The 13,916-nt window shown below is 38.5% G+C and overlaps 1 protein-coding gene across 10 annotated transcripts in view; it reads left to right on the forward strand.

Annotated features, from left to right (window-relative positions):
* The window catches only part of ZBTB20 (zinc finger and BTB domain containing 20), a 468,555-nt gene that overhangs the window by 37,098 nt on the left and 417,541 nt on the right, over positions 1 to 13,916 (forward strand). The window contains exon 2 of one of the 10 annotated variants that reach the window (XM_017833968.1): positions 1,943 to 2,023. The exons of the other annotated variants lie outside the window; for them this stretch is intronic. The gene's annotated coding sequence lies outside the window, so the exon portion shown is untranslated. The remainder of the gene's footprint in view (positions 1 to 1,942; positions 2,024 to 13,916) is intronic. 10 annotated transcript variants of the gene reach the window in all.

Here is a 13,916-nt window from a genome sequence, read left to right on the forward strand (position 1 = left end):
TTGCCATTTCCAAATCATTTCGTGATGAACAAAACCAGTGTCAGTAGATTATGGCTCCAACATGATTTGAAGCCTCTAAAGATGATGTGACAGTTCAAATCCCACTATGAGATTAGTATCCACTTGCATTTTTTTCATTGGCTGTTTCTGGTTGTTTCCTGTATGTTAACATGTCAGTTCCCAAGACTGGCTTCCACAACCTTGAAGAGTGAGAGTAGGTAATGATAAACTCCAAATCCACTGAATTTTCATCTTAGAGAAGGAAGCAGCTAATCAATGCAAGGAATTTCTTTTAGGGTTTTTTTTTCCCCCTGTGTTCTAGAAGGAAAATGTTGAAGAAAACACTGGGTTCCCACCATTGGAGATGAAGTAGCCAAGCTCCCTTCAGCTCTTTTCAATTGAAAACTCCCTAAGGTTTGGGGAACTCAGGAAGAGCTAAGGCAAATTGGCTAACTGCATGAAGTTAGTATGCAAAAATGAGTTGTGCTGAGTCCTTGGGGGACTGCTTTAATTCAGGAGTAAATTAGTCTTAGACCAATGTAGCTTAACTGAATAAGGAACTACAGGGAGCTTTGCTGTTGAATTAGAGCATCTACTCACAGCTTCAAGACAATTAAATGTGTGCATATTGGTGTCAAACCTTTAGTTGTTTTGCCTTAGCATTCTCAATGTCCCCATGCAGACTTGGCTTAAGAGATAGATAAACTATCCCAGGCAATTAATTCTATACTGGGGATCCAAAGCAAAACAAATTTCAATAACTTTTTTGCTTTGAGGGAAATATCATAAGGCCAACTATTGCACTGTTCTTGACAGAGTAATAATGATTGCCCTTCCTCTCCTTGGACACTGTTGTGTTCCTGTGCAGTTGCTGAAGGGCCCACAGATACTGGAGATGGCTTTCTGCTACAGTCTGTTCGTACATACGTGAGTTCCAATATAAAGCATAGCAAAGGTAGATATACTGTGGTTTTGCAATGAATTCTAGAATAATTACAAGAAAAACAAATGTATTCACAAGTTCTGTTTCTGCTTTCCTTACATTTGTCTACTCTGGTGTAGTTCAAAGATGAGAAAGAGAGTTTTGGGGTAGGTTTGTTTGGTTGTGATGGCCAAACAGAATATGGTGGCAGCACAGTAATGACAAGCTACCTCGGGAGAAACTCGTTTTCTCTTAAAGAGGCCTATGCACAAGTGTGAAAATAGGAGCTCATAGTTGTACGTTGAGGTTGTGCTCTGAAGAGTGTTTTAGAGTACGTTTGCCAACCTTACTCGTATTACATCTGTTTAATTTTACTTTGTTCCTAGGTACACATATAAGGTTACAATGCTGTTAATTCGCGAATTTCATAATTAATGAAAAACTGTGAGTTAGTTCATAAAATCTCAATGCTAAACAACATTGGGTTTGCACAGTGAAAACCCTCTGCATAAGGATGGATTTTGAAAATATCTGTGGGTTCTAGCTCTATCAGGCAAGTAGAGAAAGAACTTGAAAGCTTCACTGGAGATAGTTCCCTGCTCGCATCATAGAGGGATGCTTGTTCAAGTGTGCTAACTGCTCTCAGTTTTTTTTCATATGATCTAGAGACAGGAAACATACATCCTAAAACTGTCAAAACTTAAACTTTGAAATATGTGATTATCTCATCTTACTTTCCCAATTCTCTATTTATGTTTCTAAATAAGTAGCTGCTTTTTTTCCAAAGTGTTTAATGCCCAGGTGCACCTGCTGAAGCTGCTGGATGCAGAGAACTTCTACTAGAATATGCATTTAGAAGCACAGTTTTAGATAATAGTTGGCCAGAAGACTCTTAGTTCTAGTGAACTTAGAAATTCCAAATAAATGGTGTAACATTTCTGGCAAAAATGTTGTTTTAAAAAGTTGTATAATTGCAGTGTGTGATATTTACATGAAATTAAAACATATGTATATCTGTAGGAAGACAGGAACCGCTGAAGAAATCAAGTTTTTTGCCTACTTTGGTCATCTCAGCTTCTGAAAGTACCTAACACTTTTGAGGTAGGTAAGGAAAGCCTTCTCATGAGCAAGTATGGAAAAAACTAGCCATGGAGGACATTACTACCTTACTCAGTCATGAGATAATTGGCCAAGTGTTTGAACAATGTAGGTTTTATACTCAGTTTGAATTCTGTTTGACTTAGTAATGGATATTCGTACTAGCCATATGAAAGGAATTTTTTTGTTTGTTTATTTTTTTAATAAGCTCTTGGTCTCACTGTTACTTTGTAGTAGATATTATCTAATCCACAGGTTGATTCACACATGAGAGGAAATGGCTTAATTTTTCTGAAGTTTTATATGTGGGTATTGGGAAAGCTGTTTGGATATTTGAGGTTTCAAATAATGTAGAAGCAGACAGCACTGAGCAACTAGACAGAGTCAGAAACATGAATCAGCATGGCATGGATTTGCTTCCTGGTATCTCAGTTTTATTATTTTGTGAACATGTGTGTCTTGTGATTAGCAGAATTCCAGAGGCTTCAGGGTTAGCTGCAGTCATCATGGAAGTGTACAAAATAGTTTATATATGTTCTTACTCCTACACTTATGCCTGTGTTTACCAGCAGTGCATTTCGAAAGAGTCTGAATGTATGAAAAGTGTTTGAATAATGAATTTGGGTAATGGCTCCATTTCTTCAAAAAATGTTAAAACTTAATCTTGTTCTCATTCGCCAAACTGTTCTGCCACTGATATTAGTAGCAGTAGGCCTTACCTATGCCTGCATTAATTATTCAAGAAAAATTGTGAACTTCCCATCTTTCCTGAGGCAATAGGTATTATGTATTTACCCATCTTTAAGATATGATTGTTATTTTACAACTCCCTGTCAAGCAGATGGACTTTAATTGGTGGGAAGAGCCTTTGCATTCTTTTATGTGAAGGCCTTTCTGATCTGCAGGGCACTGTGAGGTTTGGGACTTGCTTGTTCAGTCAATCTCTACATTACACTTCTCAGCCATACTGTTTGCAGTTCATGTGTTGGCAAATGCAACACGGCAGCATCTCTTCTTGCCGTTCATGTCTGTATTCTAGATGCATCAGACCACCCTGCTGGCCAGCTGTGTCTTCTGTGTGCGATCCCGGGAATCAGAAAGAGTCTGTGGTGCTTAGCAGTATCTGAGGGTTTTATGCCTCCAAGTGAAGTTCTCAGCTCAGGGAGATCTGCCAGCAGGCATTTTGTCTGGAGTGACAGCCCAGGTAACACAAACTGCTGTGTGAAGTCTTATGCATTGGGCCAGCTGAGGTGCCTGTCTTCTAGGCAGGCAAAAAGCTATGAAATCTGACTTGGGAAATAATTTCCCTGCAGTCACCTTTTGCGATACATGCTGCAGACTGGAACAATACATTGAGGTACTTGAGCCACTCAGACAGCTAGAAGCTCCCAGCCCTGCCTACCTGGAGATTCTTATCTGACCACATGACAAACATTCTTCCTCAGATATTTGCCCCGAACATCTGAAAAGTGCTTAAGGCAAATAATGTGGCAGGTGGCAACTCGTTTCTGTTGGTGTTGGTAACCCAGCCTGCTCCGCCCCCAGCAGCCGCTGCCAAAACACTGACCGTGTCAGGATCTGCACTTTCTCTTCAAGACTAGGGAGGACATCCAAGGCAACACAGGGCAGGGATCATGGGGAGGTGGGCAGGGAGTGCACTAAGGTAAGAGGATGGAGTTGGACCCTGGCTTTGTGGAGGTGAGGAATGCAGGGAGGGAATGAAGCAGGAACCGGTGCTATGGGATTAGCCATGATATAGAAGGGTGTGGACAGTAATTTGTGTAAATAAGTGATTTGAGTAGAATCTGCACTAGAAGGATGGGAAGATGATGAGCTGGAGAGGTCTGTTTTGAAGGGAAAGAAGGAACAGTACAGACATGCCTCCACCTGTGCACACTTGGGGTTCATGTCATTTCCAATGTGTTGGTACTGTAAGAGACTTCACTGTTTTTGAGGAAGTTTGTAAACCTTGAAAGTAAATGCAGTTGAGGCCCACTAATTAGATTTTCTGCTTTCTTTATACAGGAGTCTGGTCTTGATGAATGTGTTTTTAACAAATTTATGAGTTTTTGGTTAAAAAACCAAAATACTGTGCCCTGGTGCAATTGATTTCCAGAACTCTCTGCCTTTGCTGCTGCTTTTGAGATATTTCATACCTTTTATTCATTCAGATGACAAAATTTTTTAGATTTCCTGCTGCCACTTTTCTGTGACTTGTTGCTGGCATCAGGCTAGCTGAAAGGTCTGGCAGGTACTGGATTCTATTATGAAGACTCTCTGTTAGTCTCTAACACACGTGTTTTTGTGGATATTTTTCATTTGCTTCACGTCTTCTTGAAAAGCATTACTCAGATTGTCTGTTTACATCCTGAAACTTCTGCAGATTTTGTAGAGCTGAAAGATGACACTTCCCGTGTCCTTGGAGCAACATGTCTTTTTACAAACCCCAAAAAGATGATTGACTCCTTGTCTGTCAAATATTGCTAACTGATAATAAGCTTGTAATTCACAGTAACTCTAGATCCTTTTCTGAAAACTGCTCAGTTATCACTGTCTTGTATTTGTGTCATTAATAATTTCTGCCTAGGACTACATTACCTGTAGTCCTGTTGAATCTCATCCAGTACCTCTAGACAATTTCTTTTATTTGCCAAGGTAGTTTTGAATTTTATTTAGTCACTCAGTGCCCTCCTAGGTTGATTTGTCTGCAGGTTTAATAAACATGTTTTCTTTTCCATCACCTAGGTTATTAATAAAAAGTCAAATAGAAAAAAATTCGGGGCAGAAACCCAGTTGATGCATTCTTATATTTTGGTAATTACTATGTGTTCCCTTATCCAAAATAGTTTTCCATCTGTGTGATACCATGGATATGCTTGTTTTGTTCCTAGCTTGCATATAAGAATATTATATAAGATGTCAAAGGCCAAAATAAAGTCAAAGTACATGACATTTGCTTTCTACAAGGTTTCTTTTCCTGTTGAGAAGGAAATTAGTCTGTTTTGGCATGATTTGTTCTCAAAATCAATGTTGAGTGCTACTTGTCTTTTATACTTAGGTGCTTAAAAGCTGGTTTGAGTCATTGTTCAATAGTTTTTCTGGGAATTAAGCTTAAATCATGTGGTCTGGAATTCCCCCATTCTTTATTTTTTTCTCTCTCTTTTCATAGTAGGTGCTAGGTTAATTCTTTGAGTTTTTTCTTACCTTCTGCAAAGTCTCAAAGTCTGTTTCAGGGAGTTCTTTAAGGAGACCAGGATGAGTTCATATATAAATGACTTGAAAAATATTTAACTTAGCTAAGTACTTTCTAATTTGTTTGCCATTTCTTCTGGAGTAAGACCATACCCCTCTTCATGAGTATTAAGTGAATTATCCATGTCTCTCAGCTTGAAATTTTGAATGAATGGTGGTACAAAAAAGGTGTTAAGCACTTCAGCCTACTCACATCATCTGTCAGTTGAACTTCCTCTGCATTGATTAACAGAGCCACATTTTTCCTCATCTACCTAAATGTACCAATAGAATGGTTTCTTGCTATTCTTGACATCCCTTGTTAATTTTGTCCTTTGTGCTTTGAACCATTATGATTTTGTCTCTACATGTTTATGTCATTTTTGTACTTACATATTCTGATATCCTGTTGTCTTCAGGATTTTTTTTCTGTCTTGATAGTAGTAAAGACCTCATACTTTAGTGCAGCTAAAACTCTACTATTCTTGTTCTTTCCTCTTTATTGGCATAGCTTGTGCTTGTATTATTATAATTGCTTGGAAGAACAGTTATACCTCTTTATCTTCTTTATCCCTGTAGACTCTCAGGGATTTTTACCTACTAGTTCTTAAAGATCATTGAGATCTACGCTCTGGAACTCCATTGTTTTTACTTTGCTTTTATCCCTCTTTCTTGTCCAAAGAATTTTGAACTTCATTACTCTGTCTTGCACTCTCACCTACTCAAGTCTGTTCATCCACACAGAATAGAGCCCAATCTGGAAATAATGTCCCTTTGGTCTCTTTTTTACTTTTTGAATTTAAAAAAAAAAGTCCCATGTGCATTGCATGACAATGCTGGAAAGCTGAGATCTGCTGTGTTCTTTTCTCCACAGAATATGCATAATTAATTCCCATCTTCACCAACTTTTTCATGCAAATGCTTTGTCTTACTTCTCAAACTGTTTTCAAAATCACATTCATCTCCTGATTTGGTAGTTTGTGGTAGTTCTCGATCATGGCGGAATTAGTTGCTTTTTGCCTTTAATCACTACATGTAGTTTTCAGTAGGTTTGATGCTCTGTACATTTTGGGGCTCAGAGCATGTTTGTGCAGTCTGTTTTGCGAGGCAACACTCCTTTCCTGGTTTTTTCGTCTTCCATATACCTCTCACAAAGGTTATATATTTGAAGTGGTTTATAGTATCAATATATTATGTTTCTTTTCTTATATTTCTGGTTTTCATTTAATTTTTAAACAACCCCCCCTTCTTTTCTTCTTTTTAAAAATTACTACTTCCTCTTAGCTTGGAAGTTCCTTGTGACAAGGGTTTGTGTTCTCTCATGTCAGCTATATCTTAATAGACTTGCTGTTCTCTCAGTTTTCCTCAGACATAATTTTCTTGGTAGCGTTTTTGGAAGTTTTGCAGATCATTGCCATTACAACTATGTGGTTCCCTATAATTTTCCTCTAAAATTAACCCTTTTTATCCCATTTCTGCCTCAGCTTTGTGTGAGTCTTCCCTATTGAGTAACTTTGTTCATGCTCGTGTTCTGTTTCCGCCTGTTGTGAGCCAGATGAAGGTTGAATGCTGCTTCCCAAACTTTAGTTAATTAATAGCCACTTTAGAGCATTTGAACCCTACATACAAAGGCAATGACAGATTTCTGTCATCCTGAATCTGTCGTGTTGCCACCAATGTTTGGAGACTTGTATGGAAGGAAATCTTCCATGCATGTGGATATGCAGTGGTCCTTGTTTAGTACTGGGAGAATTGGAAGGACATCTGAATGCAAATCTGTGAGTTTTTAGTTTTCGCTTTGTGGGTTGGTTGGTTTGGTTTTAATACCAAATAATTGGAAAATTCCATAGAAGATAATATTTAAAGTGCCTGCACAACCTAATTGCTTACATTAATTCCTTTAGAGACCAGCCATTATAAATGATGTTTGGGTACAGGTTACTTAACTTTAGTCATCATCAAGGAAAACGCGTCAAGGCAGCTATTTAGTCTCCCTCTGTTATCAGTGGAGAGGAGGAGAAATACCTCTAGAGAGCTATTCATCCTAAATATATTACAGTTTTAGGATGGGATTAATGGCTCTCTGGAGATGATTACAGTGGCTTCAGTTTGATATCTAACTTTCAGGAAGATAATAGTTAGATTATATGCATCTTAGTCCCTGGCCTGATCAGATTTATCTGAAGAATATTTCTACAGTCCAGACAGACAAGGCAGAAAACTACCATGCTTTGTCTTATTTTGTAGAAATGTTGTATGTTAGAATTTTCCAGAGTTTGAAAGAGTATTTGTATTTACTTTAAAATATTGTATATATTTGTATTTATTTTAAAATATTTCCTTTTTTAAACACTGCTTTGTCTTCTTTGATTGTAACTTGCTACTTAACTTGGTTTGAGGTGAAGAAACTGTTGGGATTCTTGGTTCTATGTGTTCTCTTTTCTATGGGTTATGTCCTTTGAGACTTCCCTTCAGCCATTTGCTCTTCAGTATTGCAGGTAAATACTGTTCCATGTTACCTTCCTCACAGATGACATGAAGACTAATTAAACACAGGTTCAAGTATATTAAACTCTTGTCTCTGAGTTATTATTTTTAGGTGAATATTTGTACTTGTATTTCAGAGCATTTCATGATGCAGCCACTAAAAATAAGTGATCCTGGACAACAGATTAGACATATTTGTTGTTTTTTGAGGAAGAGCTAATGTCATTTTGGTGTTGCACATTTCCCTTTTCATCTCTGTACAGCCGTAAGGTGTCCATGACACTATTATTCCGGCCACTCTGTTGCCAAAAAGTTGTCAAGAAATTAGTGGAGAATTCAGAGAAGAGCAACAGAAGTTAAGAGGCTGAAGAGATTGAAATATGAGCAAAGATTACAAGATTTTAATATGTACAGTTTGGACTAAATGATGACTAAGACATATGATAACAATCTACAAGTATTTGAAGGGTGTAAAATATTAAGACAAAAAAGGAATTATTTTAAGATGTTCAAAGGGGTAAAACTCAGCAGGAAAAATTTCAGTGTGAATCATAAAAACTTCCTGAGACTTGCATGTGCTGAAGTCACGGAGTGTGTTGTGCAAGAGAATGGTAAAAAGTCTTAAGTTTCACACAGCCCAGAGATCACACACATGGGTGCACACGAAAGCTCACTGTTCTGGTCCCATCCATTTCCAAGCAGCTACCCAGACCAAGTGGTGCTTCAGCAGTGGCTTTTGGACTCTGTGCAGCCCAGCTGGGCAGACACATTCACCTGTGTCCCAGACTGGCCAAGGGCTCCTGCAGAATGAGCTATAGCTTGGAGGGTTCATTCTGGTGGCAGCAAACTGCCTTCAGCTGCTGTTTTTATGGAGAAACCCTTTTCTATCATATGACTGTACATGCACCCATCCATTTGGTAAGCATAGGCAGAATCAAACTGTCACCAGCAGAATATAAGCAGAAGATTCAGTGTAATGATGAGTAGCATTTTGGAATATCCCAGCAAAGGATTTATATGACATGGTATGTGTTTTCTTTTTCCTTTTACCCTCCTCTTCCTTCACCTCTGTAAGTTGGTGCAATCACATTAAAAGCTCTTTTCTTGTAGACTTTTCCCCCACGACTTTAGTCATTGACACATATTTATTCCTTCTGATAAAGGCTGCAGATTTACACTGTGTTTAGTTTAGTTAGGAGGTTCTAGTGAATTGTAGTGGACTAGTTTAAGTCTAAAAATATTTAACTGTCATGACCACTGTTTAATCAGGATGGTATTTTTACTTGATAGGGAAGCCTTTACTGTTTACAGCTGGCTTTACACTCGTGATAGATACAGACAGAAGGAGTGAGGACTACAGTTCTTGCTCCCCCCTTGCCCTCTGTTCCTCATTTTTATTTTCTTGTGTGCAAAACCATCATGCATGCCAGCTTGGGAAGCTGGCATCCCTCCTGTTAAGACCAAACTTGCTCTCTGTTGCAGTATAAATACTGCTTGCTTCCAGCTTCAGAGCAGTACCCAGTGTTGCATGTGTACAGTTTCTCACTGAGAAGCAATAGCTGTATTAAACAGGTTTCCGTCTATAAAAGGGTTTTGTGTTTCTGGCTTTGAATTCACTGGACAGCTCTGAGCACACATCTGGGGATAGGCCTTTAAGCTTATGTGATATTAGGTTACTGGAATATTTCAGTTCTGAAGTGGCTCAGTAAGAAGGTCCCACTTCACTGGTATGTACAGGAGAAAGCAAACCAAATGCCATTCTTTATAGTACTCCAGATACAAAGATGGGAGCACACCCAACTTTGGTAATCCTGCATTATCTTTAATCTGCTGGAAGCAGAGGGGAAAATTGCACCAGGTGAACCAGATAGGTTTTGAAATGTCATTTAGTTTTTAGGCTGGGGCTTTTGATTTCATAAAAGCACCTTGTTCTGCTTTGTAACAGCACCTGACTGGGCAAAACGAGAGACTGTTTTGTCAGACCGAGGCCACAGAGGAAGGCTGAAGGGATGGGCCATTTTTGATTACAGAAGAGATTACTTCAGCAAAACCACTACAGTCTTTGCTGACAGCACGTGAGGTTTTGCTGTGACCTATTTAGTCCTCCTGCTATTGAAAAATGTCTTCTTAAAGTTACATGATAGAAAGCAGTTTGCTGTTTTCCTTAGACTCACTAGAACTGTTATGTTCACAATTGAAAATGCTGGGCTGTCTGCCCCAGTCATACTCTTGGGAAGAGCCTTTCCCATCCTTAGCTATCTGGCACATGTGGGCCAGCTACAATCTAAACCCTGAAGAATAAGAATTATTTTATCCCTCTGTCTGTTGTTTCATTTTCTGAGTGTGGATGATCCGCTTCTGCACCATCAGCCGTTGTTTAGCTTCAGCCTGGATGCGCCAGAGCAAGTGTTGCCGAGAGGGATACTGGGTTTTGGGGTTATGCTGTGTTGCTACAGATCATGTCACCTCAGTGGGTAAACAGTCCAAAAATAAAACCAACGAATGATACAAAAAGGAATCCAGTTGTATTTTTATATCTCATTAAGTTTCGCTCCTCCTTCTGGTTTTATTGGCAGAGATATCAGGGGAGTGTATATCTGCATCTGAGAAGAGGTGAAAAGTTTTGCAGTGGCTGCCTGGGTGAACACCTTTTTTTTTTTTTTCCTATGGAGATTAAATGGGAAGGGGTTTGGGATCTCCCACACCTGTCTCATTTGAGGAAATGCTTATTTTATCATGTATAGAAAACAGCGGCTGATTTAAGATTTGTTACTAGTAGCTTGCCCAGGAGTTCTTTATTTAGTTACTCCGCTTAAAGAGCTGCTGTCCCAAGCTGTCATTTAACAGAGAGGATTGCTTAATATTGCTGTGAGCTAAAGGTGTAGGTGGGTGGACTGTCTTTTGAACCCTGAACTTTCTCTGTGTGGTAGTGACAGACAAGTAGGAGTGGAAAAAAGGTGAGATTCCACCAACACAGGCTTTAGGGACAACACATGGTCTGTCCCCAGAGCTCTGCATGACCTTTATTTATGAGTGCAGAATACTGGCTACAGGAACCTGTCCTGTTCAGTCTCCATGATCCAACGTGAGATTAATAGCTATTCAATACTTATCTTCTGTTATTTTGGGGTGTCCTTGGCTGCTATTTCCTCCATTCAAGGAGATAGCTACGACTAGCTAAGGCTGGATAATTTTCTTGGAACTCAACCTGCATTCAGCATCCAAATACCTTGTGCAGCCCAAGTCAAGAAGGAAAGAATACTGCACACCTTTGGTTTTAGTACACCTAGATCCACTGAGCATTTCCTTACTTACCATGTTTTTGTTGTTGTTGTTTTTCCCTAGCCTTGTGCTGGGGTCCTCCAGCATGCTCAACACCTGTGTGGTTAATGTTTTTTCTGGAAGTGAATGATGTCTGCCAAGATAGTTAAGGCCCTATCCTGGATATATTTCCATGTCACATTTAAGTTCATGCTCAGATTATGGTCCAGTCAGCTTTTGTTGCTTTTCAGATGGAATGGAGAACCTTTGTCTTAGGTTCATCTGTAGTAAATGTTTTACCTCTGGCAGATTTCGATCTTGAAAAAAGTTGTTTTTTCAGGTAGTAGCAATGGGTTTGATAGAATGGGAGTTATTATGACTCTCTTTATAGCCATAATCCTGTGCTGTAAGAATTCTGTTTGTCTCATGTCCCCTACTTATGATTTTTGTGTAGTTATTTATACCATGCTTACTAGATCTGGGATGCATGTGGTAAGGGGCATGACTCCCTAGTGTGGATCTGCAGACATGATGATGCATGGAAAACATTAGTTAGTATTTAATGGACTTCTTCCTATATTCAGTATGAAGACTTTGCTGAGAATATGAGCCTTGGCAAGTAGAAGTATCAGGGTTCTTTTCTTTTTTTTCTTTTTTCTTTTAATACTCAAAGCACTGAACTTAAACACACTTGAACTCAGTAGCTAGAGAAAAACATGTGATTTTCCTACAGTAATTTCTGTAAGCTGATATTGTAAAATGGCCTTGCAAAGGACAACAAATGAGGTATTCCCAGGGAAAGTGTTAAAAAACCTCCCATAATTACAGAAATCCTTTAGTGTGTGCAAGTTGTGACTATTCTTTCTCTGCAAAACCAGTGTTTCTGTCACTTCACTAAAGGTGTCTTTGTACAATAGACAAAGACACATAAGGAAAACAAAACAAAACACATTGCAGTGTTTTGCAAGAGAGTATTTTCTTTGTTCCAACTAATTTATATTGTTAATTCTAAAAATGAAATAGAATATTTTTCTAAAAACCTAGTATGCAGCTCATGCATTTCTGTGGAATGTCCTTAACTATTCACTGACTCACTCCCTATTCATTTATAGCTAATATATTGCACTTTTATTGTGGTTTAAAAGTATGGAGGTTATGTGAGTCAGAGGCAATTTAGAATAGAGATTATCTTTAAATAATCAAAAACATACTTTGCCAAAAATACTAAAAAAAAGGAAAGAAAGCATTCAGTATTCTCAAAATATCAAGTGCTTTCTAAAAAGACCTTTTTTTTCAATAAATAAGGGGGAAGAAATGTTATGTAAACCTAAGTGTTTAGCAGACATCTGTTTACTTCCTCCAAGGAGACAAGGGGTTTTAAGATTTTCTGAGCTCATGAGAAAGGCACATTCTTGAGTTCTTGCACCAAGGACGTGATGGAAACATTTTTACTTGAAAATTTTCAATCAGAAGGCATAAGGTTAGAGGTGGCATGAATGATAACTTTCTTTGAGATTTTAATCAAGGACATTTTGGAGACTGTAGGTGTTTGGATCTCTCCTTCAAAAAAGGAGGGAAAATCCACAACGAAATACCCCTCTGCCTACCCTTTTTTTTTTTTTTTTTAATTCTTCCTTTTCCTTCTTAAGCTGATACTGCTTCTCATAAAGTTTTTCATCAATGATTCAGTGTTAGTAAGGGCAATTGTTATTTTTTTTGCTGTGACTTTGAAGTTCCTTTGTTGTGACAGCTGTTAGGCTGGCATTTCCTGGACATCAGTGGGATATGATGATAGCTTGCCTGCTTCCCTTCTTTCTGATGGATTTTCTCAGAATGGATAGCAAACTGGCAGACTCAGATTCCTGTATTAAAAAAGCAGAAGGTGGATCGTAGTGGGCTAGAGTTGAGAGAAAGACGGAGATCCAGAGAATTATCTTCTGTTTCGTAACATAATCAGCAATGTGATTTATAGACAGAATCAAAAAGATCTCAGTTAGGAACACATATTCATCCTCCTGCTTCCACCCTCCATCCCTCCACCCCCCCTTACATTTTTTTTTAAGAGTTCGGTGCAGCAACAAATGGTGCTGGCCTGTCAACCTGATGCCAGCCTAAGTAGAAGCCACATTATAATAAATACATATTTTCACTATCAAAAGATAACATACTGTTGGCTTAAAAAAAAATCCCAAACAGCCTTGCACAGAAGGGTTTTCAACAGTATATTGAGCCTCATATTTTTCAATTACAGCAGGGCTTTTTTTCCTCTGCTGATCTTTTTTTTAATAACCCAAGGAGCAAATATGTCTTGGGTTTGAGCTTTAATCTAGTGGTTTGTGTACTCTGATGACCTCCTAATCACACTCTCCATGACATGTCAATCTACTGCTATGGAAAGTGGGTGATTTGGGCTGTCATGAAAGTGTTGATATGCTCATATATCCTGTGCACTTAGGACAGAGGAGTTCAAAGAAATGCATTAACCAAAGGAATCAAATGTTATGGGAACCCATAATTCAACTATTGAGTGTCCCTTTCCCAGTTCATGAGTGGTTCTTTATCTGTGTTGTGACTTTAAATGTGAGCACCAGGTGTGAAGATTTCTGTTTATTTTTATTTAAGCAAAAACAAACACAAAAGATTTCAGAGCTGATGCAGATGATGAAATGTAAAGAAGTGAGATGTGTTTAGTAAATAGTCAGGGTGCATATGTCTAAACAAGGAAGGGGATTGTAGAATGTGGTTTTAGTTTACAATGCTCTCCTTTCATAACTGTATAACCATCTGCCTGTGGCATGTTCCTTAAAATCTGGTGAGCTTACACTTCAGACTGTAGCTTTCAACGTTACTCTGGTGTTTCCTTTGCTGTGCTAGTGGAACTGTCGAGATCGCAAGGTAAATGCTGTCAACATCTACA

The sequence above is a fragment of the Lepidothrix coronata genome, unplaced genomic scaffold, assembly GCF_001604755.1.
Source record: "Lepidothrix coronata isolate B3197 unplaced genomic scaffold, Lepidothrix_coronata-1.0 Scaffold226, whole genome shotgun sequence".
Lineage (NCBI taxonomy): Eukaryota > Metazoa > Chordata > Aves > Passeriformes > Pipridae > Lepidothrix > Lepidothrix coronata.